The sequence below is a fragment of the Pleurodeles waltl genome, chromosome 2_2, assembly GCF_031143425.1.
Source record: "Pleurodeles waltl isolate 20211129_DDA chromosome 2_2, aPleWal1.hap1.20221129, whole genome shotgun sequence".
Classification (NCBI taxonomy): Eukaryota; Metazoa; Chordata; class Amphibia; order Caudata; family Salamandridae; genus Pleurodeles; species Pleurodeles waltl.
Genome location: NC_090439.1, coordinates 988,819,643 through 988,846,598, shown reverse-complemented (window position 1 = coordinate 988,846,598; position 26,956 = coordinate 988,819,643). Strand labels below are relative to the sequence as shown.

Genomic DNA, 26,956 nt, shown 5'->3' with positions numbered 1-26,956 from the left:
CCCTTCAGGATCAATCCGTGTTTGCCAGCTCTCTTCCATAATAGCACACCTCAAGCATATGAGGAGTAGGAAGTGGCGTATAGCTGGTCTTGCTATCTACGGCAGTCTTTCTACCTCTACTCCTGCAAGGTGGGTCTTCTGCAGCATAGCAATGTGTACCCCTCTGCGTTTCATATATCTGTGAATGTTATGGCATTTGGTTGCAGTTCCCGTTCCTCGCACATTCCAGTGCATGCATATTAGCCCTGTGTTCTTATTAGCCATTGGGGTGCTTGTAACATTTACCACTCCCATCTAGACCCTGTATGAGGCCATCCCTTGCCCTCCCAGTTGCAGTGTCCCAGAGACAGAAAAACAAAGCATACCCTGTCAATTAATTCCCCATGCCCAGAGCAGCACAGGGCTGCCAGCCACCGAAACATACAGTAACAAAAAAACAGTCATAAGTCTTACTCCACCAGACTCCTACAGTGGGTCAAGTGAAGTGGGGTAGTTGGGGGTTGCGGGGGGTGCTAGAGGAAAGAAAAACAAAGGTGCAGGGATCTACTTTGGCCTAATGTCGGCCATCTGTCGGGTTAATCTTGGCTGTTATTTCAACACCTTGTCAATCTATGACATAGGTAATTCCCAGTTATGGACTGTTCCAGTTGTTGCAGTTGGGGCTTAAAGCAGCCAAGGAAAAGGGTACCTCACCTTTCATGTTCCGTTATGCCCCATTGCATATATATGGCTTTTCCCAAACCTTGTGTGCTTTGCTCCTGTGCGTCTCAGCATCAAAATAGTTCTTCCACTACCTGGGGGGTTGGGGGCTTCGACCAAAGACAGTTCTTTCTGTGGCAGTCCGATTCTTCTGATTCTAAATCTGTCGACTGCTTGTCCAACACTGATTCTGGACCCAGTCTTTTATGTGATGTCCGCCGCTGCCTGTAGAGCTGCTGACTTCTCCCTCTCTGTCTCCATCCTGGTTAGTTTCTTAGGTGCATTCTTGGTCCTGGCCTTCTGTGATCTTTTCTTGGGTCCACAGGCATTCCGCTCCGACTCCCCGTGGGACCCAAAGCGGGCTGATCCTGCTGTGTACATGTCTAACAAGTCCCCTGCCACTTAGGGGTCCTCGCAAAACTGGGTTTTGCCTTCCAGCATAATCTTCAGTTTTGCCTGGAACATCACAGAGTATTGGATCCCCGCCTCCAGAAGTGCACTTTTCACTTCCATATATGAAGTCCTCTTAGCCTGTACAGTGGCTGTGTAGTCTGGAAAGAGTTCACTTTGCTGTTGCCAACATTAAACGGGCCATCCTCCCGGGCCCTCTGTGCGACGGTGTCCCTATCTCTAAAAAGCAGGAGCTTCGCAGCAGTCGGGTGGGGCGGTCTGCCAGGAGGGCAAAGTGCGAAGAAGGGGTGTCGAACATCCAGGGTCAACTGCTGCCTAAAGCCATTGTTCAGGATAGGCAACTATATTGCTGCCCTCAGTGCCTTCAGGGTGTCCTGCTATGCAGACATTATTTTGCTGGTTGCAGCCTTTGGCATCGTCCAATCTGTTCTAGTATACTCACTCTAAATGTCAACTCAGTGACTTGCCACATTAATTCCAAGTGGGCTGAGCATACCGCTTCAAGGCCTGACTCCACATCCTTTACCCTGTCAGCAAGTTTGTGGTGGTCTGCCCTCAGTAGTCCCAGTCCCACTGAAACAGCACCAATATCCTGTTGGAGGGCAGTTTTTGTGTCTGCAACGGAACTAAGAATATTGTCAAATTGTGCTTGTAGCAAAGGAGCCGTTCCCTAAGGACCACCCTCCTCTGCTTGAATAATTGGTCTTGGCCCGACACCCCCACTGGAATGTCCAACTGTTGTGTCTTAGATTTCCCCATATTCTGATCAACGGGGAGTCAATCCTATGGTGTTACTTCCAGCACTACTGGTCGGAGAGGCAGGACTGAGGGATGGGCCTAGCAATGTCTGTCAGAATTGGTATCAGTCTATCTAGATCATCAACATGGCCTTTGCACCTATGTGGCACCAATGTGTCTCTAAATGTGGATATCACTTAGGGTCTCCAACATGTTGTCAAGCAAAACAGACACTCCGTTGTTGCCAGACATCAAAGCTTAGCCTCAGTAAGTCCCTGCTCCTGCATGCTGTCCAGTGGGTGGGCCTCTCAGCCAATAAATTCCTACAGGCCAGTTCGCGACAGACCGGTCCATAGTTCTGTTGCGAAGGACAGACCTATCCACTTAACTCTCAGGACCTCCCATGGCCCTCCTCCACAATCTGGCCCACAGCACCAGCCACCCAGGGGGGCAGAAAGTTAACACTGCACGATCAGGGCTCTCAGACTCCATAGCTTAACCCTGCTACTCCCACTATCAGTGATGAGAACCTCCAATCTCGTTGCACCAAAGTCAAGGCTTGGGCCCCTCTTGGGTGTGGACAGGCGCCCAGACTTCTCAGTCCCAGTCTCGCCTACACTCGGGCTGGGTGTCAGGTTCTCACCTTCATTGCCGCCCCAGGGGTTTGATGTCTGCACAGTGGGGGGCTGGCAGGTCCCGGCCAGCCCCTCTCACTTGGAAACCTGGGTCGAGCACAAAAATTTGCCCCGGACTCCCAGCTCTAATTGACCTTGCTCTCCAGTTAGGACCTGCCCCCTTCCTCCCCTCTGCCGTTGTTATCACACTGAGGCACCAGGCACAGACATCTCTAAGTCAAACACTCCAGAACGGGTGTGTCCCTCAGCAGGTCTCCAGTTCCGAAGGTGCGGTGCTAGCCCTCACTGCGGTTAGGCCCCAGACCAGCGGGAGCAACCTTTTCTCTCGAAGGCCGCACTGCAACTCATTTGGCCAACTCAGACATTTTCTTAGTGTGCTCTTGATCAGTGAAGTGGCATGTGATTTCCCAGTCAGGCCCTGGGGCCCAGATCCCAGCTCAGGCACCAGCACCATTTACCTGCCACAGTGGTGGGTCTGGAAAAAGGGTGCTCTCACAGCCAGGTTCAGCTTCTCTGATGCCTGCAGTCAGCCGCAAGTTTCAGCAGCCCAGGCCACAGCCCTCCCCCGCCACTGCCACAAGGCGGGCCGGGATCTTGAGGGTCTTCATTAGTCCGAGCCCAGCTCTACCCCCAAGTCTTGGGGCACGCTCAGGAAAGAAGTAACCTGCTCATCTGAGGTACCGCCACCTCAGAGTCCCCTGCCAATCGGTGCCTTTAACAGTGCACACTGCAGCCCATGGCCATAGCCCCGCCGGGCCGCACAGCTACTGCTCTGACTCTGGCCCTCCCGTCGGCCGCAGAGCCCCCTGCGCCACAGGGGATCCTTCTCTGGGTGTCAGCAGGCTGAGAGTGCACTGTCCTTCGGTTAGCTGTGACCCATGATGGCCGAGGAGTCAGGATAAAATACAGGCCGAAGTGGAGCAGATGAACTAAGTGTCCGCAGTGTTCGGCCGACAAGCCACACACCCTAAAATAGTCTACACTTATGTTTAAAAAAAAGTATTACTGTAAGCTGTGATTATTCTGTACCTATGTTGGTACTATCTATGTGTGTGTGTTATTATGGAGGGCTCTTAGCGTGTAACCTTGTAATATGGGCCACTACTGCTTCCAAAGGGTTCTAGTAACATAAATCACAAATCCGAGGTCCAAGTGGTTTACAAATGTCACCAGAGCCCTGAGGTGTAATTATGACCATAACCAACATTAGCCAGTGCGCACATCTTTTATTTTACTTGTTTATTGTGGTGTACATAGCTTGAAAAAATACTTTTTCAAACAAGAAAATGTTTATTGGGAACAGTAAGAGAAATGCTGCGCTACAGTGTTTGGTTGTCTGAGACAATGTCTGTGTAGCTAAGATTGTAGAATGTTGGAAAAAATTACATTTAAGTTGTAAAAAACACATTCTATCTCTAAATGATAGATTGTTGAAGCAGTTCCCTTCAGGTGCTGCTAACAGTGAAAAGTGAATAAAATTAGAATGCTTAGGTTTTGTTTACATTTTAGGAATAGATTTTTGGTGAAAAATGGATATTTGTCATGGCCAGTGGAATGATGTGATTCTGTTGCAGTTGTGTTTACTGCAATATTATGGATTCACTGCACTTAGCACATAAGTCGCTGTATCATTTGCAGATTTCAACAAAAATAACTAGTTAACATTTAAGAGGAATTGCAGTATACCTGAAACATATGAGACAGATAAAAAATAACATCATAGTAGGGTTGAAAGCAAGAGGCTACTGCCTAAGAGTACTTAAAATTGCAGAAAATAAAGTCAGGGTATTATGTAGGGAGGGTCTTATTTTCACATCAAAAATACACAGCTGTTAAAGAAACAGTAGATTTGAGTCAGACAAAAATTAAGGAGCTTCATCACTACATTCTCTGAAAAGTCTAAATTACTAGAGAATAAGATGTTGAAACACTGGGACTTTCTATTGAATGACAGCATTGTATGACCTTTTTTGGGACCTAGCCCCCAGTTTACATTTTGAAAGGCAACAACGTTGAGAGACCTACTTGTGAGAAACCATTTAGAAGAGACTAAAGAGATCAGCTGAGGCAATACAGTAGGTGGTTTCTTCTCTTGTATGACCTGCAAGGCTTGCGAATATAGTACAACTGTGACCAACTTCGAGGTACCAGATAGGAGAGACAAATACAAGATCAGACTTACTTGTAAAGCAGACTATGTAGTCTATGTAATCAGGTGTTTGTGTCCTAAACGGTAGATAGGCAGCACTGTGTTCCCAGTTAGGAAGCTCACTTTGGCACACTTAAGAGCCATCACAAAGTCAGACAATAAGCCCATTGGATGCTACCCTACACACCACTAACGCCCCTAAATTCAATATTTAAGGGAGCTCCTGGCACCAGAGAAGCAGATACTGATGACCTAAGAAGACTAAGGACACTGAAGAGCCAGAAAAGCATCAGCTGACCTAGTACCAACCCCGCCGACCTGTCTGCATCCCTCGACGAAATCTTCACCAAAGTCGACTCGTCGTACAGTTGTGACTCCAGAGATCCGGGTGGACTGCCTGCCTTTGAAAAAGACTCAAAACATCCTGTGAACAGTGGACCTGTTATCCGCAAATTCCAAAGAAGGGACTCTGAAGCCTCTGGAACCGCCAAAACCTGACACCCAAAGTCACCACTCCACTCGCCGTCTCCAACCAGAGTTGAAGTGGACCACCAGTGTCAACAAGGTTCCCCAGCCCTCCAAGTCAGTGTCTATTGTGGTTTCAGCCCTCCTGGACTTCCCAGTAACGCCTGCATCCTCTGTATGCAGACCCCACTCTACCACGACGGCACTGGTAAGGAAAACCAACACCTAAGGACACCTCTGCACCCGTTGCCCCTGAGCCGTGGAGAAGAGGACAAAAGGTTCCTACCTGTTCCTGAGCATCGTGAGGCCTTAGCCCCGCTGTTGGTTCAGCCCAACTGGCCTCCTGACCAGAGCCTGCAGCCTCTTCGTAGTGACCAATCTCCTTTGAAACGCACTGGGCACCTGACACTGTGTTGCACCCGGCTGCCCCCGTGCCGCTGGTGGTGTACTGATGGTGCTGCCTTGGACCTTGCCCACTGCTGACCTTAACTCCTGGAGATTGGTCTTGTAAGTTGCTGTACTCTACCTGTTTGCAGAACTTGTTTTTCCTCCCATACAATAACATTGCAGAACTCATAAATTGCACTGTGTCCACTTTTTAAGGTGAAAAGAAGTCCTATTTAAAACAAACTTACCTGAACGATTTTTTTCTGATGCCTAAACATATATAAAGATACTTGCTATTTTTATGAATTGATGTGCATCTCCTTTGTGAATAGTGTGGCTAGTTTATTGACAATAGTGTATTTGTGGATGTCTTGCACTCCTCTGTGTTTAGCCTAAGGCTGCTCGACCACACTACCTCTAAAAAGAGCACGTTGGGATTGCATAGCAATCCCTGTCGACTCACTGGGGAATTACTGAACCTTTTACACGGTATTGACCTATCGCATAAAAAGCTAGATTCCTACACATGTGCTGTCATTTTTGCTGGACATCTTTGAGACTTTTTTTGTCCTCTTTTCATTGTATTATCATTTTTTTATATATATATACCTATGCAAATCATTGTACCATAAAATTTGGTGCATACCCAGGTTCCCATAGGTTTAAGGGTTGTCTTGTAGCAAATTCCATATTCTTTTTCGGACAGGTACCACTGGAGAAAGAAATTTCAAAAGTTGCAAACGTTCTTCTGGTGACCAAACAACTGCAGGAGTACACTTCTAAGACCCCCAGGACCTCAAGGGGAGACACTTAGAGACACTCAAGGGTCAGGCAGAGTCCAACAGCAAAGTCTTGTCCAAGTCCTTTTGCCACTGGTCCACTGAGATTTCTCAAAGGAATATCCTCTTCAGCATTTTTATGGTCTCGGAGCCACCTAAGGGATCAGCATTACGGTCCTTGGAGAGTTGCCTAACCTTGGATTTTAGGAGGAAGGGTGTCCAAACTCCTCAGGTCACAAGTTCACCTGGTGTCACTTCCTAAGTCCAGTAGTGTTCTGGGGAAGGCTGAGTCAAGCATTGTAGGGTTCACCTGATTTCAGGGCAACCTAATATGCTCCAAGCCCCTCTCCCCGACCAGTGGATTAAATGTTCTTATGCCCTGTTCTACTTACATTGTCTGTAGTTCCTGTTTGCCTCACTGCAAACAGGTCCATATTAAAATGTGACAAGACAATTCCGAGATTGACAAAGTCTTCAGCGTCACTAAACATAGTCTCTATCTGCTGGGGATGTGTAGGGGAGTGTACTTCGGAAATTATTGGTGTCCTCCTACATCTAGTAGTAAATCTAATTTTGAAGATGGGCCTGGACCTCAACAGAAAATGAGATCGAAGTCTAGTAAGGCAAAGCAGGATCGTCCAGTAAGCAGACAGAGGATATGCAGGAATTGTGATCTCGTCCTGCTGGATCCGTTTCAAGAGTGTTGACTGTTTGCATGGGCCTTTCACGGTCTTGTCATGCAGGATTTGACACTGTTGTGCCAACAGGACGAGCTGCAGCTCACACCCCAAATATTCTGCGGAGCTCAAATAGATCATGCCTGCCCATTCGGATCTTACTGACAAAGTGGTTTGTGTGGCTCTTGAAAGGAATTTCACAACTCATTACATCTCATTACAGGTATGTCTGCAGCTGCAGAATAAGACGAATTGGTGGTTCAGGCAAGTAAATATACCTTTTTTGAAAGTTATATTTCCCACTAGTTAGAGACTTTACTAATGAATTGGATTTTTTAAAACAAGAAATGTTCTTGAAACTTTTATGTTGCTATTTCCTACTCTATAATACAGAAATACTGATTTAAGACGATTTACCAGTATTTCCTATAAGAACAGATAAACCTAATACAGTGAAAATAAACCAAATACAGTGAAAATAGCTTTTGGTCATTTATTCACTGGAAGCATTTACCATTTCATCCTACTTTGTGACTTATTTAGTGCCTAAAAGTAGTTTTTTTAGATATGTAAGAACATATATTTTCACAGGTCTTTTCTGCAAACATGAGTTTGCAGGCTGCAGGGGGAGCAGAACTCAGTGGAAACCTGTCATGTTTGCATAGTCAGATTGCATGGCAAAATATAGTACTTCAGTCCACATGTAATGTTTCATTGTACATGCCATAAGTGCAGTTGTTACACCATATAAGGTGAATTTATAGCAAAATTAAATATACCAAATGGGGTTTTAAGTCAATTAAGTCAATTTTGACTTTGTTTTAGGGGTTAGAACACATACAGTTTGAATTAGATAGCAGTGTTTCAGTGTTAATGTCCAAAATGATCAGCTGGTGATGCCCAAAAAAATAGAGGTGACTACACAGAATGGGTCACTTTGCAACATCACCTATAGGAGAGACAAGAATACCTAGCTCCATCCTATTCGGTCAGTGATTAGTCAGCATCTCAAACTCTTTACATTGGTGCCTTCTCAAGTAGCCTGTCCTGGTACTTCAAACAGGCTTCAGACAAGCTTGGATGACTGCTCTAACATTCAATTGCTGTTCTCTCGTTGAGGTTTGTTTTATTAGTAAACATAAATTGGATGCAAGTGAGCTCAGGTTGTACCTGAGAGCTAACTTAACAAAACATAATCCTCTACCAATTAATTGACCATCATGGACAACTGCACAGCTCTGCAGTGATTAGACCACTGTGCCCGGGAGGTAGGTTCGCTGTCCTCAGTAAACCATTTCTACATATTTTTTTTGTTCTGGACATGGTCAGTTCCTTCTTATCAAGACCAGACTTGTGTCATCCTGTGCAATCACTTTTTGCTTAGCCCCCCTTGGTTTACTCCGGTTATCCCTCCCTCTTGATCTTCAGGGTCAATGAGTCTACAGTAGGCACCCAGCTGTCAACCCATTTTCAGAGAAGTTATTTCTTGAATTCAGCTTGTGTATGCATTTGCCCGCCTCCTGGGATGCAATTTGTTCTTATAGCTGCCTTAGACAGCCTATGTTTAATTTTTGATTATAGAGGATCAAATGTGCTAGTTCTTCTGGGTCTTTCTGCAACATTCAGCAATGTTTTGCACTCCATTCTCCTGCCACTTGTGTGGGCAGCCAGGCAGTGACTTGGACTGGATCAAATATTTTGTTAAGAAGCAAAAGCACTATGTACCTTTTGCAGTTTCTTCTGCCCAGTATTTTGTAGAGTTCCTCAGGACTACACCCTTTGCCCTACAGGAGACTACAGGTCTCGCCTAGACAGCTCATGTGCTGCTTCTTCTAGACATTTTGGTTACTTTTAGTGGAATGGGAGGCCGCCCTTTACTTGCCATTGGTTGGCTTCAAAGCCACTCTCAATTGCTTGATTCCTGCTGGTCAGCTATGTGGTCAGCACTCCCCTCTTGTTGCTTGTGACCCTTCCCTAGAGCATGGCCCAAGCACTTGTGTCCTTGCACTGCTCATGCTTTTAGGAGCATTTTTTTTCTTCTTTTGAGCCACTCTATAGAGTGCACATTTTGTAGCTGGCTCTGTCTGCTCCCTCCATTATGTTGTTTCCTAAAGCTGGTGTATGCTCCGTGGGTCAGCGATGGTAACGAAACACCTAGTAAACAGAGAGGCACAATAAATGAGCCAGGAGGCTACATGCCTTTGCCCCAACTTGCTTCATGAAAGCCTACGACTTTATTTTGTTGTTTTTACATAGCGCAAACTCGACCTGAAGGCATTGGAGCACTTTACACGAGCACTAGTTGCATTACACAAGGATGCATTCATTATTTGTTGGCATCGGAAGATCAAGTAATTTGCCCAGAGCCACACAATGTTGAGCCCATTGCTGAGACTCTATCCCCAAGTTCCAAAGTCAGTGGTTCTAGCTGTTCACTGTCTGACATCAAGCATCATGAATGAGAGTAGAGGTGTGCACAGCTTCTGGATGATCTCTGTCCAACATCTGAAGCGAGAGATCTTCAGTTTTAGGCAGTCACGTAGCAGAGACTCCTGCACATCATCTCTGTCAGACACCTGGCATGGACATTTGCTCGACCCCAAAATTAAGCTACGTTGCATGCGAAACCAGTGCAGAGTGTCTGGCATGCTAAGGGGGCAAGTATCCCCTGTCTAGGTTTGGTTGGCGCTGTGATGCGAAGGTGTGTGATTTCCTGTGCCCTAGCCTATACTATGTGCAGTAATGCAGAGTCAATACAGGAGTTTTGTTCTCCAGCTGCGCCATTTAAAGATGTGCGTTTGGATTGTTCTGCTAAATACTTAGGATGTGATTGGGTAGAGGCAGGGGCGTTCATACAGCGCATGTTCCAGATGTTACCTTAAAAGTAGGGTGTCCATGACCAAACCTCCCGAATTTGTTAGTAGTGTCCCGTTTCTTCACCATCTGTTCTGGCAAATTTCAGAAAAATTTGCAAAATATCCTGGCTTTCAGAAAAGGCTGACTTAACACAAGGGGAATGAGTCCTTGTGTTCTAGCACAGGATTGGTTAGCCAACATGATCAAAATTAGTTTATTTAAAACAAGTAATGCAATGTTCCATTCAAGTGCCCCGGGGCTAGGGTGAAATGGCTCCGAGTAAATCAAAACCAAACTGGTCATTCAGGTCTCAATGGTACACTTATCTCCGGGAGTAGTTCAGTGAGCTAAAAGCTTACCAAAAACTAGCATTGGCAAAGCCAGTAGGTCTCGATGATGCAAATGCTACTGTCTTTGACAATGTTGTTGTTTTTCAACCATGTATATTAGGGTATTTCAATATTTTTTGTGTTATGCGTATTCTGAAACCTGCCAAATAAATATCAAGTTATGCAACCTTGTGGGTCATCTAAGAAGTAACTCTCAATAACATTTTTGAAAAAATTTGCAGTTTTATTTTGTCAGAGGGCTATGATCTTAAATGCTACAGACACCGATGACCCAATGCAAGTGTGACTGAACATTTGTAAAGCGAACTTTCCCTTAAGCGTGCCAAACAAAATAGTCTGTGCCTAGGGAGAAGCGTGCTGCTGAAATACTTATAGAATATGCTGAACTTCCAGCTTCTGTATTTACGACTACTTTGAGCCAGGGGAAAAAAATAAGGCAATTGTTGGAAATCATGTAAACTGAAGCCTACAAGAAGGAGCCGGCAATGACATTCCTTATGCTGGCGTATCACACGTTTCATATTTGGTTACCAGACGGCACTATGGGCTCTACTGCTTCCCGAATAAGCACCAAAAAATATCTTCAGATTAAGGTTAACACAGAACTGGCATTTTACATGTAATCTTTGGAAAGGAGCACTATAAATGAATGTCATGTAAATGAATTTATATAATGATGGCAACACTTAATAATGCGTCCTATAAATTCAGTGTTGTGAAACAAGTGAGAAGAAAATATACCGTATGTATTATAAAGTTTTCCTGCACAGATAAAGCAGTGTTCGGATGTGAGGGAAATCTGGCTGGGGTTGAGATGGGGTGTGTGTGGTAGTGGGGAAAGAGCAACAGGAAAAGAGGACGGAGTGAGTGAAAACTCAACCACTTGTGTGGAGTGTTCAAATGCAAAGTAGCCACGAAAACAGGTGCAGTGGATGAACACCATCTCTTGGCCCACGATCTAGAGGAAGGCTAAACATAAGAAGAGGCATGACGCATGCATGCCATTGACAAAAGGGGTCAAAGGATATGAGAGCAATAATGGAGCGAGCAAGTGGTAAGCCTATGAGCGGGCCGAAGCACACAGATTGAAAACATGTCTCTTTGAAATAGCGCATTCCCTGTCTAGCAGAGACCTAAAAATGGGGTGATTTTATGTTCATACGTTTCAATCCTAGAATGACTAATTTAGTACCAAAAAATTTAATAATATTAACATTTAATGTTTACAGAGTTTATGGGTCAAGTACATTACATGTATGGTAGAGTAAATTATTCAAGTTACTCGACCTGCAGGTCGAGTAACATTTTTATGATTTTTCGAGGCCTGCTACCAGACAGCACAGCGGTCTGGTTTTCCATCAACATCTTGGTGACCTTTGGAAAGCTTCCCTGGGAATGCATTCTTCTGGCTTTCTATTTGCTTGCTTTATTTGTTTTAGACTGTCCAGCTTGAGTACGCCCCTTCCCTTGCCCAAACCATGTTTGCTTTATTTTTCCACCAGTACTGAATTTCTGTAAAGAGGCCTTTAAATATTTTTCTCATTTTATCACATTTGTTGTGCATTCAGAGGCAGAGGTCAAATATCAGGCTGTGTCTTCCAGGGAGCTTGATGTTTACTTTTCTTTCTCTGACTTCAAACACAGAGGATTTATGTGGCAATCCTGCTGGATACCAGTGTGAGACAAAAAGGCTGTAAGATGTTATTTTTTCTAGCTGGCTACTCTGAGTGTGCTGTACGATGTTTAACTTTTCCCTGCACAAAACAAAATTTAAATGTCTGTAAATGAACTGCATAGATATTTCAGAATCTGGAAAGCACAAATGAAGCACAGTTTTTGGTAATTCTGAAGTGTAGTGGAACCAAATATTTGAATACAACCAAAGCAAATGAGTGCACTAAATGATGACATTTCCACATATTATCGTTTGTGTATATTTTATCAGTAAATCTGTATGTCTGTGTAAATGTAATGGTCAATTCAGTTGAAAATGTGTTGTCTGTAACAGCAGTACATTGCCACACCATGCATACTCCACTTTACCCCATTTCCCTCTACTCTGCACCACTCCACACTACACCACTTGACTCTGCACCTCTCTCCATCACACCACTCCGCTCTATGTACCACTCCTCCTTTACTCTACACTACTCTACTGTACTATGCACCACTGTACTCTACGCCTCTGTACTCTACACCACTGTACTCTACACCACTGTACTCTATGAACCACTGCACTGTACACCACTGCAAACTATCCTGCACCACTCCGCCCCCCTGCACTCTATGCTTCTCTATGCCACTGCATTCTGCGTCACTTCACTTTACTCAAAACCAATACACTGTACACCTCTGCACTCTATGCCAGTCTACACTGAAACAGAGTACTCTACGCTACTCTGTGACACACGTCACCACTCTACTCCATTGCACTTTGCGTCACTTTACACTCCACCACTTTACACCACCGCACTCTACAGCAATGCGCTCTACGCACTCTACACCATTGCACTCTGACACTTCACTCTGCAACACTGAACTCTACGCCACTGTACTCTGTGGCACTCTACGCCAATGCACTCTATTCCACTATACTATCCGCCAATCCACTCTATGCCTGTCTACTCTGTCCCACTCTACTCTATGCCAGTGCACTCTACGTCACTTTACTCTCCACCACTGCACTCTGCACCACTGCACTCTGTCACTCTACGCCACTCTACTCTGCACCACTCTGCACCACTCTACACCAATGCACTCTATTCCACTATACTCTACGCCACTGCACTGTGCGCCAATCCACTCTATGCCACTCTAATCTACTGTGCACCACTGCACTCCACGCCACTTCACTCTGCCTCTCTACTCTGTCCCACTCTACTTTGCCAGTGCACACTACCCCACTCTACTATGCTCCACTGTACTCTGCACCACTCTGCCAATGTACTCTACACCACGCATACTCTACCCTATTTCACTCTACTATGCACCACTCAACACTACACCACTTGACTACGCCTCTCTCCTCTACACACCTCTACTCTGCTATGTACCACTGCACTCTATGCCTCTTTACTCTACACCACTCTACTCTACTATGCACCACAGCACTACCCCATTCCACTCTACACCACTGCAAGCTATCTTGCACCACTCCAACCCATTGCACTCTACGCCTCTCTATGCCACTGCGCTCTGCTCCACTTCACTCTACATCACTTTACTTAAAACCAATACACTGTACACCTCTGCACTCTATGCTAGTCTACTATGCAACAGTGCACTCTGCACTTCGTACTCTACAACACTCTTCACCCCTCTGCTGTACACCATTGCACTCTGTCACTTTACTCTCCACCACTTTACACCACTGCACTCTACAGCAGTGCACTCTACCCACTCCAACACTACACTCTGCAACACTCTACTATACAGCACTCTACTCAATGCCACTCTACGCTGAGGCACTCTCCGCCACTATACTCTCTGCCACTACAGTCTGCGCCAATCCACTCTGTCACTGTAATCTGCTGTGCGCCACTGCACTCTGCGCCTCTTCACTCTAACCATCTCTACTCTGCCCCACTCTACTCTGCCAGTGCACTGCACCCCACTCTACTGTGCACCACTGCACTCTTCGCCACTATACTCTTCTCCACTGTACTATGCACCACTCTATGCCAATGCATTCTACACCACTGTCACTGCACTCTGCTCTATTCTGCAAGACTGCACTCTTCGCCACTGATTTCAATGCCACTCTACTCTATTGCACCTCACTCTATCACTGCATTCTGCACCTCTCAACTCTGCTGCACTCTACGCCATTGCACTCTACGCCGTGGCACTCTCCACAATGCACCTTCACCATTAACTCTAAGTCACTGCACTGACACTGTACTCCTCAAGACTGCACTCTCCCCCACTGAACTCAATGCCACTCTACCCTACTTTGCACCACTCTACTGCACTCTATGCCAGTGCACTATACACCACACTAGGGCACTCTACTCTGCATCACTCCACTATGCCTATCTAATCTATTTTACACCTTTGCACTCCATGCCACATCACTTTGCACTACTCTGCGCCAATATACTCTACACCTCAGCACTCTACTCAGCACCACTCCACTCCACACCACTTCAATCTACCCTGAAAAAATCTACTCTATGTCACTGTACTGTACGCAATTACACTCTACTCCAAGCCACTGCACTCAACACCAATGGCCTCTACACTACTCTCCTAAAAGCCAATGCACTTCCTCATAATCTACTCTGCGCCCCTGCACCTTATGCTATTTCACTACAGTCCACACTACGAAACTTCACTCTCTAAGGCTCTACTCCATTAAATTCTAATCCGCTCCTACTCTCTACTCCACTGTATGCCACTCCACTCTACAAGACTCTATGGCTCCCTACGACACAACTTCACTCTGATGTTGTATACAACTCTCTCTATGCCACTCAGTGCCACTATATTCCACTCTATTATACAACACACTACTTCACTTCTCCACTGTATGCCACTCCACTCTAAGCCACTCAATTGTGCAACACTACTCCACTCTGCCATTCTACTCTCATGCACTTCTCCACTCTACGCCACTCCACAACAATCTACTCCACTTTGCATCACTCTACTCTACAACACTACTCTATGCAGCATCCTCTATAGCACTCCACTTTGCCACTCCACTTTACAACACTCTACACCACTTTGTCTACTCCACTCTACACCACTTAACTCTACTCCAGTCTGTCGTTCCCTTCTGACACTCTAAACTCTCTCCACGACATTCTACAAGACTCTACACCACTCCACGACCCTCCACTATACTTCAGTTTATGACGCTCTACTTCACTCTCCTTTTCCCCACTAACTTTTAGTCATGCTGAACAGCAGCTACACTGGTGTACAACATGGCTAAAACATATTGTCAAAGCCAATAGCTATTGCGTAGGTGAGACCTATTGGCTTTTCCAGTGCTTGTTATGTTCTGGCTTCACAGAATTTCTGTCACCAGACAATTGTGTGAGAATCACTAGAGAGGAGCTTTGGCTCCATTGATTTGTTGGGAGCCAGGTGTGCATGTTTTAATTGAGCATAATCTGTGCGCTTCCACAAAAAAAGTGCTTGCCTACAAACAACAGCTGTGATCATTTTATTTATTCAGCTGGTCGAGGTTTATCTTTCAGGGGCATCCACAGGACACTGTATGCTGTAAAAGTGTCCTTGATAACTAGATAATGTCTTGTGTTTCTCTGACCACAGCAGAGATGGGAGAAGGGCAGTCATTAACCTCCAGGGATTTCTAGGTCTGGTTTGAGAGTGCAACTGTCACCTACCTTTTTACCCTACACCAATCTTATTCCACATTTAACACACATACATATTAATTCCCATGATTTTAACTTGAAATGCTTCACATTACCATACAACATTCCTTTAAAGCCAGCCCCATTGACATTGGCAATGCTTGTTTTGATATTTGGGGTACTTTAGGCTTGTTATTTTTTTTTTTTATTATTATTTTTTTTTTAGATATGTTCGCCTCCTTTTTTTTCTTCAACATCCTAAGGATCCTAAAGCTACTCAGAGTGTAGAAATTGCCCTAGAGAGAACCAAGTAAATAGCCAGAATATAGCTACATTTTGAGATTCATTTAGAAAAATGGGGAAACAAGTGCTGTATAGGAAAGTGTATGTTTGATGGCATGTGTGGCTGTAGATGCTCTGCGTGCTCCTGCCATCTAGTGTTGGGTCCAAAGTGTTGCAAGTTGTTTTTCTTCGAAGAAGCATTTTAGAGTCACAGGATCAAGTGACTCCTCCTTCTCTGTGATAATGCACATGGGCATCAATTCCTTTGTTAAATTGTTTTCTCCCTGCCGTCGGGTTTGGATGCATCTCTTCCCTTTGTTTTTCAACTTACTCCGGTTCAAAATCCTTTTTTTTTTTTTTTTTTTGCCGTCTTATCTTTATCAACTGTATTGTTTCTTGATCTTGTATTTTCATCTTTGCATTCGTCTCCACTCGTCGGTCCAAGCACTGACCATGCACTCTCCGGGACAGCTTTGCCCATTTCTGGCCTACCACATAGCACCAACCATTATGCTGATGGAACGGACCCCCTTTCATTTCTGTCCTAGGTGCCATAAAAAATTTCCCCACACTGACCAACATCTGGTGTGTAACTTGTGCCTCCCCCGATTACCAGGAGGTTACCTGCGACGCCAGCAAATCCTTCCGGTTGAAGAAGATCCTTCGGGACTGCAGAGCTCGTCGGTTGGAGATGGCGCACAAGACTACAGACTACACCCCGGACATCTTTGGGGAGGAACACGCCTAGGAGGAGCTGCCAGAAGAGGAGGCCTTTTTGATCCAGGACTCTGACTGACGTACAGTCGAATATTTAAAACCACGAGGTAGCATCCGCACAACCCGTGAGTACTGTGGTCCCTCCTGTCCACCCTAAGACTGTTAAAAAACTCCTTGCAGAGGTCGCCAGACCGCCACTGTCACTAGGCCATGGCTGGATCCAAAAAACTGCTTCGGCTGCCCCACCCTCTGGCTAGGCTCTGAAAATAGCCAAGACTAAAACAATGTCTTTAGCTTTGGATTCCGGCACCTCGGTCTGCGACATCGTTGCCATCTTGGTCCAAACTTCAGCTTCTCCACTGACTTTACTGTTGAGTTGTGTTCGAGGTTTTCTCTGCATTCGATCCTCATACCAGTCATGCTTCTCAATATGTCCTTCAGGTTAACTTTGGGGAGAGGGGCGACATCTCTGCCCTTTAGTCATCTCTGTGATTTGCTTTTTTGTTGAGGATACTAGTCACCAATGTCCATGATTCATGGGAGTTTGAGTCAAAAGACCCAATGACTTTGTATTTTTACTGCTGCATTTGGGCATATTTGTCTGTATTATGTTTTGTCTCCATAATGTTTTGCATGTCTGCCTGTGTGCTAATTAGCTTAGTTTTTGGGGCTTGCCTAGTGCTGCCTTTTGGCGCCTTAAGCCAAGTACTCTCCCATGGCCCCCCCATTTTCTATCCTCCTGTTGGGCTCAATTTCCTTACAGATTTACTTACCTGGGCTTGTTTCAGTGATTATGTTCTCCTTTTCCCAGGTTAGAAACTGTTGTGGAATTTCTTGCTGTAGGGCTCAATATGGCTTTGGCTTCTTATGGGCCTGTGATTACCCTTATTTTAATGTTTGCAGAACAAGGGTGCATGTGGGAGATCAGTTAGTCCCCCCCACCTCCGATCTTTCAGCTAGTGACTGTGCTTATCCTAACATTTTTGTGTTCCAGCCATCACCACTTGTGTCATTTGTGATCTCATTTCCTCCTCCTTTCTCCTCCTTACCTTACTATTGGACGTTTCCTCCTCTGATCTCTGGTCTGGCCTTTTGTGTTCAGATACCCTCATTGCTGTTCATTTCCTGCAATTCGATTCAGTTCTGCAGCCTCTGCTGGAGATATAATATTCTGGCAGCCTTGGTGCTGCAACAGTCGCCATCCTCTGGCGCATCGAGGAGTTGATTGTAGGCTGTGCTGATAGTTGCTGTCTCACAGAGTTGATCATCGCAGTGCCAGTGCGCAGCTCCACTGGAGAACAAAGGGAACAGCTTCAGGTGGAGAGGGCTAGGAAAGCTGCAAAGGGTGGTATGGGGACGGTGGCCAGCAACTAGGTGTTTTTTTATTTTTTTATATTTTAGAATGGGATGCAAATAGTGTTTTACATTTGGCGAGAGATTAGAGTATTTTTTTTTTATACACTGTGGCATGAGGTAGTGGGTGGTGTTTTTAAGGGTGGTGTGGGTGAGCAGTGGGATACCTGGTATTGTTATGGCTTACCCCCCAAGAATAATCAACTGAGCCATAAAGCGAGCTTGCAATAATAACAGAGAAGCCCCTCTGGACACCCCTCCCCAAAAAGAGGAGGAAAGGCCGATATGTATCACAACATTTAACATAGCCTCCAATCAAGGAAGCAAAATCATCAACAAACATTGGCTCATCCTCAGTAGTGGCTCATTAAATATTCCCAAACCCATGTTTTCACATAAATGGGGAAAGAGTCTTAGAGACATGTTTGTACAGACCCGCCCATGCCATCTTCGTAGTAAACCAGAAGATATCAACTACCTACCACTACCCAATGGACATTATCCATGTGGGAACTTTAGTGTGTGCCATCTAACAAAGGTCACTAAATAGGTCACCTTCAATGTCAGCACAACATGGGACATTAGAGACTTCTCCAATTGCAACACTCAGCGAGCAGTATACATGATCACTTGTCCATGCAACCTACATTATATGGGGATGACTACCCGCAAGGTTAAGACTCACATCTCCGAACACCGTAGCAACCTGAGATGTGGACGGGCTGCAACTAAAATGTTCACTCATTTCAAACCGGATGCACACACACTGGAGGAGTACCAATGGGTTATCCTAGAACACCATAAAGAGATTAATTGTGCATCTACACTGTTTGAAAAAGAAAAACGATGGTTTTATAAATTGTGCGCACACCAATTTGGCCTCAATGAGAACATACCTTAGAGCCAGCTGAAGAAGTATTAACATCACATTAACCATTTGTCGGATATACATCTCCTGAAATGAATGATACACCTAGGCTGCGCAAAAGGTCATATGTCCATGTCATTCCTTTACATTCCTTAGTGTCGCAAAGAGCAAACCGCCACAACAATAAATATTAGCCACTCACATATACGTCACCATCACAGTAAGAAGGGAACGAGTAACCCTTTGTTAAACACAAGAAGGAAACTCCCAAATAATTATCAGAACGATATGGGAATCCCCAGTTCTGCCTCTGCTCTGTAAGCCCATGAAGCCCCAATGACCTCCGTGCAATTATAGGCACCCACCAGGGATACTTACTTTTAGGGTCCTCAGACCCCTCCGCCCCCCGCCCCCCCCCCCCCCCAACCCCCCATCCTCTTGTCGTTCCACGGAGGCTGTCATCTTGGGGAAGTTAGCTGTCTAGTGCTGCACACTTTATCATGCCGAGATGCAAGAGCTGCTGCACATTTAAACTCCGCTCCCATGTGAGCATTCAAGTTTCAGACCCCGGGGAGGTGAGCATTAGGTACAGAGCAGGAGTGTCGCTTTGAGGAGGTAAATGCCTTTTGAACATTGTTTACATGCCGCTAATGACACAGTAAGATGAGTTGATTCTACAACTTTGCAAAATCTTTAGTGTGTGACTTCAAGTACACATCCCTCCCGGAGGAGATGATATGAGAATCCATATACTACCTAGTACGTTACGCATGCACCACGTGTGTGCTGTTTGGTGTGTTTCACGTGTTTACATGTTTAAAAGTTTAGTGCTGTTTCCCACAGGTGGGGTGCAGATTGCAAATAGGTGGCACCACACCCACAAACAATATATATAGTGGCCCATTACAAATAGGGGCTATGATAACTATGCCTCTCTTGTATCAATGACGGACACCATAAACGATAGGTATCATTTTATGACACCACATTAGTAAGGTGAAATGCACCATATCACAGAGCATGTATTATTTATGCTTTCATTAGAGTTAGGCAAACAAGGAGTGGCACCAGGGGGTCCACCTTGGTCCTGAAGAGAAGCCTAAGGGTAAGGCTCCGAAACATGTGGACTAGGAAGTTAGGTACATTACATCCCCCCCACTTCTGCAGCCCCTTTTTAATCATACCGCCTCCAAGAGATCTATTAAATCATTGGGATGAGTAGGAGACAGGTATTTTTAACTCACTCAAGACCCCACCACTCCTATCCCTCCTGTGATTCACATTGAGGAGACAACATCAGTGCTCCCATGTATCCCATAGGTTGTAGCACGCCCCTCTCCATAGCGGAATGGGAAGAAACCCAAAGATGAAGCATGTCACCAAGGGGTAATCCTGGTGGGTGAGGGTTTTTCTAACGGGAAGATCCTTTTTCCTATCCATCCTGTGGTAGTTCTTTAAGCTGGGCTCTTTTGTAATTTTAGATGAAAAATATGCCATTTAAATCGTTTTTAAATGTGAGCATAAATAATGCTGTATCACAGATGCTACAGCATGTACGTCTGAAGTGAACATTTCTTTTAGAGTCCCTTCTTTACTCAGTGTTTGACATCTGCTGGAACCTTGGTTGGATTCCAGGTTATTGTCAACTGTACATTTGCTTGCAGCTATTTTTGGACAAATTTGAATTAAGTTGCACAGTTTAGCTAGATACTTCTGTAATCTTAGCCTGAGTGCTGTTTGTGTTTTTACTGAAAGCAACCACTACGCCTCCAAAAATTAATTTGTGGCGTCATGCGCTAAGCTGGTTGGCCACAAATATCTTGAATGATCAAATGAATGTTCTGGTTTTAATTATGGTGGACAGAAAGGTCATTTAGGAAGAACCTAAGGTTTCTAAAAATCCATTTGAATGGCATTGAGAAACAGACTGTTGTCACACCACAAGCTTTACAAATGTTCATAGTTAAGTAATTTCCCTATTTTCCTAAGAGGGTGGCTGGTTTTGTTGATTTGCCCTAAAGGGATTCGTCATTTAACATCCCTGGGTTAGTGTGGTTTAAACATGATCTTCACCATTAGGTGCCATAGCCCAGGATGTGTTGATGCATCTGCTTTACGATCTGCAGTGTGTTTCTTTCAACATTTAGCATATTTCATACTGGCCGTTTGTTATGTTTTCAGTGTTTGTTCTGAATGTGCAATTTCTTTTAACATTTTCCTTTCCACTGTTTGGTACTCTTAGATGCACGAACCTGTTCTTATGAATTTTTAAAGTACAGCTGTGCTCAGATTGGTAGTGTTTTTGCTTGCTACATAGGCACACAGACACTTTCTTTCTATGTGCAGTTGTACATACTTGCCTGGCTTTTATTTTTTTTTGCATTTCTGTGAAGGGATTGTTAAACATGAGGAGAGGAAGTGGTGGACTTCTTCTTGATTCAGGTATTTTGTTTAATGGATTTCAATTAAAGAAGCTGGAAACCCTGAAAGGTGGAAAATTTACTGGAAATAAGAGTATATTTTTGCTGATAATAAAATAAAAAACAGATTGATTGTTATTGAGGGCTTTATTCTGTGGGGTCATCCATGGTTCCTCTCACTGTGCATAGCTAGTTCATGGGATCAGCTTAGTTGAACTTGCAGTACATACATTTGTACGTATGTGGTTATATACAGAGGTATGTTCTCAGCATTTAGTGCTGCCCAGTAGCATGAAGCCACTAAGTAGTTATGGTTTCTTTCATTTGCAAAATGTGTTTTTGAAACTCTGACTCCCTTCCTGAAACGTTCACCAGATCTCAGTCAGTGACAATATGGATTCCTTACCAGGTGGGGAGCTTGATGTTCCTGGGTGCAGTAAGTTACAAAAGTCCCTGATTAGCTAAGACTTTTTATTAAACATGTAAAAGAAAACCATGCATGACTTGTCCTGGCTCTAATCTTTAACATTTTAGCTAGTTGCTGTTCTCTGTTCTTCCTAACTCTTTTGTATGAGAATGTTTTCCACGTGTGTGGAATAGTAGAAACAAATCTAGGAGTCCGGATGTTACTCCGGTTGTTACACAATTTTCTATTATCAATAGCCAGTCTCTCATAATCAGTGTGTCGTTATACGACTGATCACTTTGGTAAAGGGGAATGTTAATGCCTGCTTAATGTATATGGGAGGAAACCGGGACGATTCCAGACACCAAACTACATACAGCTTTACTTTTAGAAGCTTTGAGAAGTCACATGGGTAGGAAGGTTTTCACTTTATTCGTTTCTTAAACATATTTTATTAATTTTTTTGACATACATCTTACAAGTATCCATCATTGCCCCACAACACATTGCAAGCAATGCTTCAGAAATATTTCATAACTCCAGCTGCCTCATGTCAATTAAAACCCTAAACTTCACATTCTTCCTTTCCCATTTTGCCTCTCTCCTGTTATGCATAACATCAATTAGCCCTGTAGTGGTTTGTCGTTGGTAAGTCTAAGAACCAAAGAATAGTAATCTTAGAACACATTAAATGGGTCGTGGAGCAGGTACCTCATAGATAATTCCATACTGGTCCTCCTGATTAAACCTGGTAGGGCGTGTTCCCCTCCGCCCCCCCTTTCTTGGGGCACTTTATTCTTTGATAAATCCTTAAATTTGGACTTGGGCAATAGAAACATTTACATTTTATAATTTACTTACAAATTAACTTTTATTTTGATGCTGTGGCCACCTGATAAAATGTATGACGCTGTAAACAATGAGTTATTTCCTGATGTTTCTCTTTTCATTTTTCTTTTAAATGTTAAGGAAAGCAGCAGAAAAAGATGAACACCTCTGATGTACTGTGAATGGGCCTAGTCCGTAATGAGACCAACACGTTCTATGAACCCACCTGCAAAATACAGCTGTCCTGTCCCCTCTGGGGAAGAGTAATGGAACTTGGTGCTGTGCCAAAGTTAACTGCGAAAGGATTTGCTACACTGTAAATAGGGTTGTTGAAAAGACGACATGTAAATAAAAATAATCCTGGTTTTAATACATTTTTACTTGGACACAAGTGTGGGAAATGGCTTGTCTTGGGTATTGGAGGGAGGATTCTGTGACCACTATATTTTATGTCCTCCTATATTTTGTCAAGCATATCTTGTATTATGATAGATTTTTCTGCCTGTGTATTTGATATGTGATTAAGCTTATAGCTTTGAGCGACCAAACATTTTACAGAGTAAAAGTACTGAGAAACTGTATTACATTATTTCTTTGTGTGTTATTTATTAGGCTCTGCACTAACTTGTACATACACGTGTAAAGTATCCTTATCCAATAAATTTAGCTTCTACGTTTAAAAAACCTTTGTTGCAATACTGACCTTTTGTTTTAGCAGTTTTCCAGTGAGGTAGTCAGAATTGTTACTTTTTGTCAGTTCCAGCCTCACAGAAGACACCAGAAGAAAAAAAAAGAGAAACTTGATATTTCAAAATAAGCACTTATTCTGCGATAATTCACAATTTTGTTCCCCAAAAAATGAGACCAAACTATGTAAGGATACCATCCAAGATGTCACCAGAGCTTGCCAGAAATTGTACATTTTATTGTTGAGCCACTTTTCCATATGCAATTCTCATTTTACCGCCCCCAAGCAACTGGCAGATTGTTTTCCTAATAGAAAATAGTTCATTTTGAGTTTTAAATCTGTTCATTTTAGTTCAAAGGACTCCCATTACTTCATGTTACTAAATGCTATCTTCAGGGAAGATATGCTGAAAGTAATATATTCATTTATTAGGGTATTCCAGCATGACCTTGTGAAACTACCCTGCCATTTGTTCTTACTGTTTTTACATGCTTGTAGTTGATCATGAAATAAAATGTCATCTAAAGTTATTGTAGAGCCTTAAAATATGCATGCTGCTTATTAAACAAAGGTCATATAAGCAATCGTTTTCAAGTTCTCCCTTTTTGTGGTGGTAAGACACTGCAGCGTGATCTATAGTGCTACAGTAAAGATGTCGAGCATTGTTCTTTTTTGTTTTACACTATTGCCAATTTGGAGGTGAGCTTAGAGTTTGGGCAAAGTTGTCCCAGGTTTCTTAATTGTTTCTCTCCAACACACTTTTGGCAGTTTTTCTCCCTCTGTTTTACAACTTTGCTTACATAATGAAGTATGCAAAGGTTTTTTTAAACAAAAATTCACACCCTGCTTTCCACTAATTTTCGTACAATGTAAAGTATACAGAAAGTTTAGTGCGCTGCGTTTTTACATTTCAGATAGAGCACAATTCTGTAATGTTAAGATTGCTCTCCTTTTTGTAAACCTTGCTGATCGTGGTCAAATTTTACTTGACGGAAGGTTTTTAAACGTATGTTCTTAAAGTACATGGTGTATTAAAACGGTTAAAATGAATACTTTGATTATATTTATATGTTTCCACTGCAATAATATTGAAAATATGCTGTTGTAAATAGTTATTTGCTATTTTGTTTCCTTTCATGCTCAGTGCAATGTGAATTTCAAATTCGCCAGAAGAAATGTGTATTTCTGAGTAACATCAACCATATAGTTCATTTGTGTCCTTAATTCCATAATAAAGGTCAGCATTCTAATGTAATTGCACTTCTATTTCCTTTTCCTTTACAGAAAAAAATATTTATAATGATAGCAAGCCTTCGTTTTTTTCAACAGTCCTTCTCTAGAATAGTTTTATATGTCCGTGTTTGAGCAGTACTGAATTTCTTCCCTACAGGTCTAGGTTTCAGTTGTGGTGAGAGCATGTGTGCAGTTGTATTTATTTAGAAATGATTTACATTTGTACGATTTTTCTGCTCTTTATATTTATTACTCTATAACCTGAAGATAACCCTCTTTAAATTGACCAGTTACTTTTTGTAGCCTATGGGTCCATATATTTTCTATATCCCTTATCTTGAGACTGATGGGGATGTCCGTACCAACAGGCGAAAGGGGTAAAGCACTTCTCACGCACCACAGAAGGTAAAGTAGTTTGTGAGAGTCCTGCACCCTGGTTGTTTTCAAGCTGAGCAAATAGTGTGGCTTGTCCAGGTACTGCTTGGATTATTCGTGCTCTCTCTCATCTTATTGCAAGTGTATGCATGTATATAGAATTTTTATACTGTATATAGTGCAAACCTAAGTCAGAGTGCTGGACAAGGTCAAAGGCAAAGATCAAATAAAGTCAAGGGGAAGCTGGGTTCTTAGTGATGTAGTGTTCTTTAAAGAGGGGCATCTTCAGCTCTTTCCCCAGATTGGAGCAGTGTTTGTGTGATCCTGATGGATGGACTGTTGATTTGTTTTTTTCTTTCTTTTTTCCTGCACTTTGTCTCCAGTAGTAGGTATCCTTGCTGAGAGCCACTGAAGGTGCTAGAGTTGTAAGCCAGGTATGCAAGCATGCTAGTTGTGATGGCCTCGTAGAAGATGGCACATGCCAGTGGAGTTTTATCATTGTGAGAGTGATGTTGTCCTATTTCTTTGGCTCCTTAAGGGGTACTAAGGTGGTGTCAGGGCGTTGCGGAGCAGGGCTGTGAGAACAGGAGGGCTTGAATTGCAGCTCTGAAGTCTCTTTCTAGTGGGAATGAGTTCACTTCAGTAGACAGAGCTGGTAAAAGGCTGCATTATTTATTATGAAATTAAGTTCCGGAGGACAAGGTTTGTGTCCAGGGATAATCTGAGAGAGATGGCATTAGGTGAAAGTCAAGGTTTGAATTAGTACAAGTTCATGGGTGGTGAAAAGAAAGGCAAGAACACAAATGAATTATATGATTTCACCCACATGTAAGAGTTACCATAAAGGAAGCTGGAATACATTACAGTATACACGTGCTCAGCATACTCCTGCCATCTAGTGTTAGACCTGGACATTTAAAATTTGTTTTTCTTCAAAAATGTTTGAGTCACAAGACCTGTTGTGGCTCCTTCCTTGTCCCAATATGCATCAACTCCACCTCGGATTGTTTTCTTCCGCCATCGGGCTCGGACGCTGCATTGGAGAAAACGTGTATATGCCTTAACAGCCTTAACAGCTTTTCCCTTCAGGAATAGCAGGTTACAAGCGTGCATTGAACAACTTCAAATCTATTGCTCGGTTTTCATCAAGTCTACTCGATGGAGAAGTCATCGCCTCTGTGGTTTCTTCGAAGAACTCTGGCCAATATAGAGAATACAATAGCAACTCAGATATGGAAAGAACCCTTTTCACTTCTGTCCGCGGTTTAATGCCAAATATGCATGCTCCGGATTGTTTGGTGCCTCCCCCCACACAATTTCCCCAGAGCAAAATAAGTTCAACTATGAGGCCTGGTAAGTGTTCCATTACAAAAGACTCTAAAACATCGACAAGACTGACACTGGGCACATTACAAAATGCAGAGTGAAACAAAATTCTCAGACACACCCCACATCTTCAGCCTCAAGGACATTTGAGATGTCGAAAGCCCACACCCACTTCTAGCGTAGGTCAGTTCATCAACCAGGTCATTCTAACAAGAAGAGATCATCTCCCCTGCTACCACATTCTTCACCTCCAGATACTGGAGACACAGATTCAATCAATCAATCAATCATGGTATTTATAGAGCGCACTACTCACCCGTGAGGGTCTCAAGGCGCTGGGGGGAGGGGGAGTCACTGCTGCTCGAAGAGCCAGGTCTTGAGGCGCTTCCTGAAGGTGAGGTGGTCTTGGGTAGTCCTGAGGTGGGCAGGGAGGGAATTCCACGTCTTGGCTGCCAGGTAGGGGAAGGATTTCCCTCCAGCGTTGGTTCGGCGGATGCGAGGGACGGCGGCGAGAGCGAGGCTGGTAGAACGAAGTTGATGGGTGGGCGTGTAGAAGGCGAGGCGGCTGTTAAGGTATTCGGGGCCTTTGTTGTGGAGGGCTTTGTGTGCGTGGGTGAGGAGCCTGAAGGTGATCCTTTTGTTGACGGGTAGCCAGTGCAGGTGTTTCAGGTGGGCGGAGATGTGGCTGTGGCGGGGTACGTCGAGGATGAGGCGTGCAGAGGCGTTTTGTATGCGCTGAAGACGTTTCTGAAGTTTTGCGGTGGTTCCTGCGTATAGGGTGTTACTGTAGTCCAGGCGACTTGTGACGAGGGCGTGGGTCACAGTTTTTCTGGTGTCGGTGGGGATCCAGCGCAAGATCTTTCGGAGCATGCGAAGTGTGTGGAAGCAAGAGGACGAGACGGCGTTGACTTGCTTGGTCATGGTGAGAAGGGGGTCTAGGATGAATCTGAGGTTGCGTGCGTGGTCTGAAGGGGTCGGTGCGGTGCCCAG

The 26,956-nt window shown here is 44.0% G+C and overlaps 1 protein-coding gene across 10 annotated transcripts in view; it reads left to right on the top strand.

Moving 5' to 3' along the window:
- The window catches only part of ZHX1 (zinc fingers and homeoboxes 1), a 178,077-nt gene extending 153,790 nt beyond the window's left edge, over positions 1-24,287 (top strand). For 8 of the 10 annotated variants that reach the window (XM_069220694.1, XM_069220700.1, XM_069220697.1 and 5 more), the window contains one exon: positions 22,486-24,287. The gene's annotated coding sequence lies outside the window, so the exon portion shown is untranslated. Of the gene's footprint in view, positions 1-7,163; positions 7,205-22,485 lie in introns of all 10 variants that reach the window. The other 2 variants (XM_069220704.1, XM_069220703.1) reach the window with 2 other exon arrangements.
- The last annotated feature ends 2,669 nt before the right edge of the window (positions 24,288-26,956 follow it).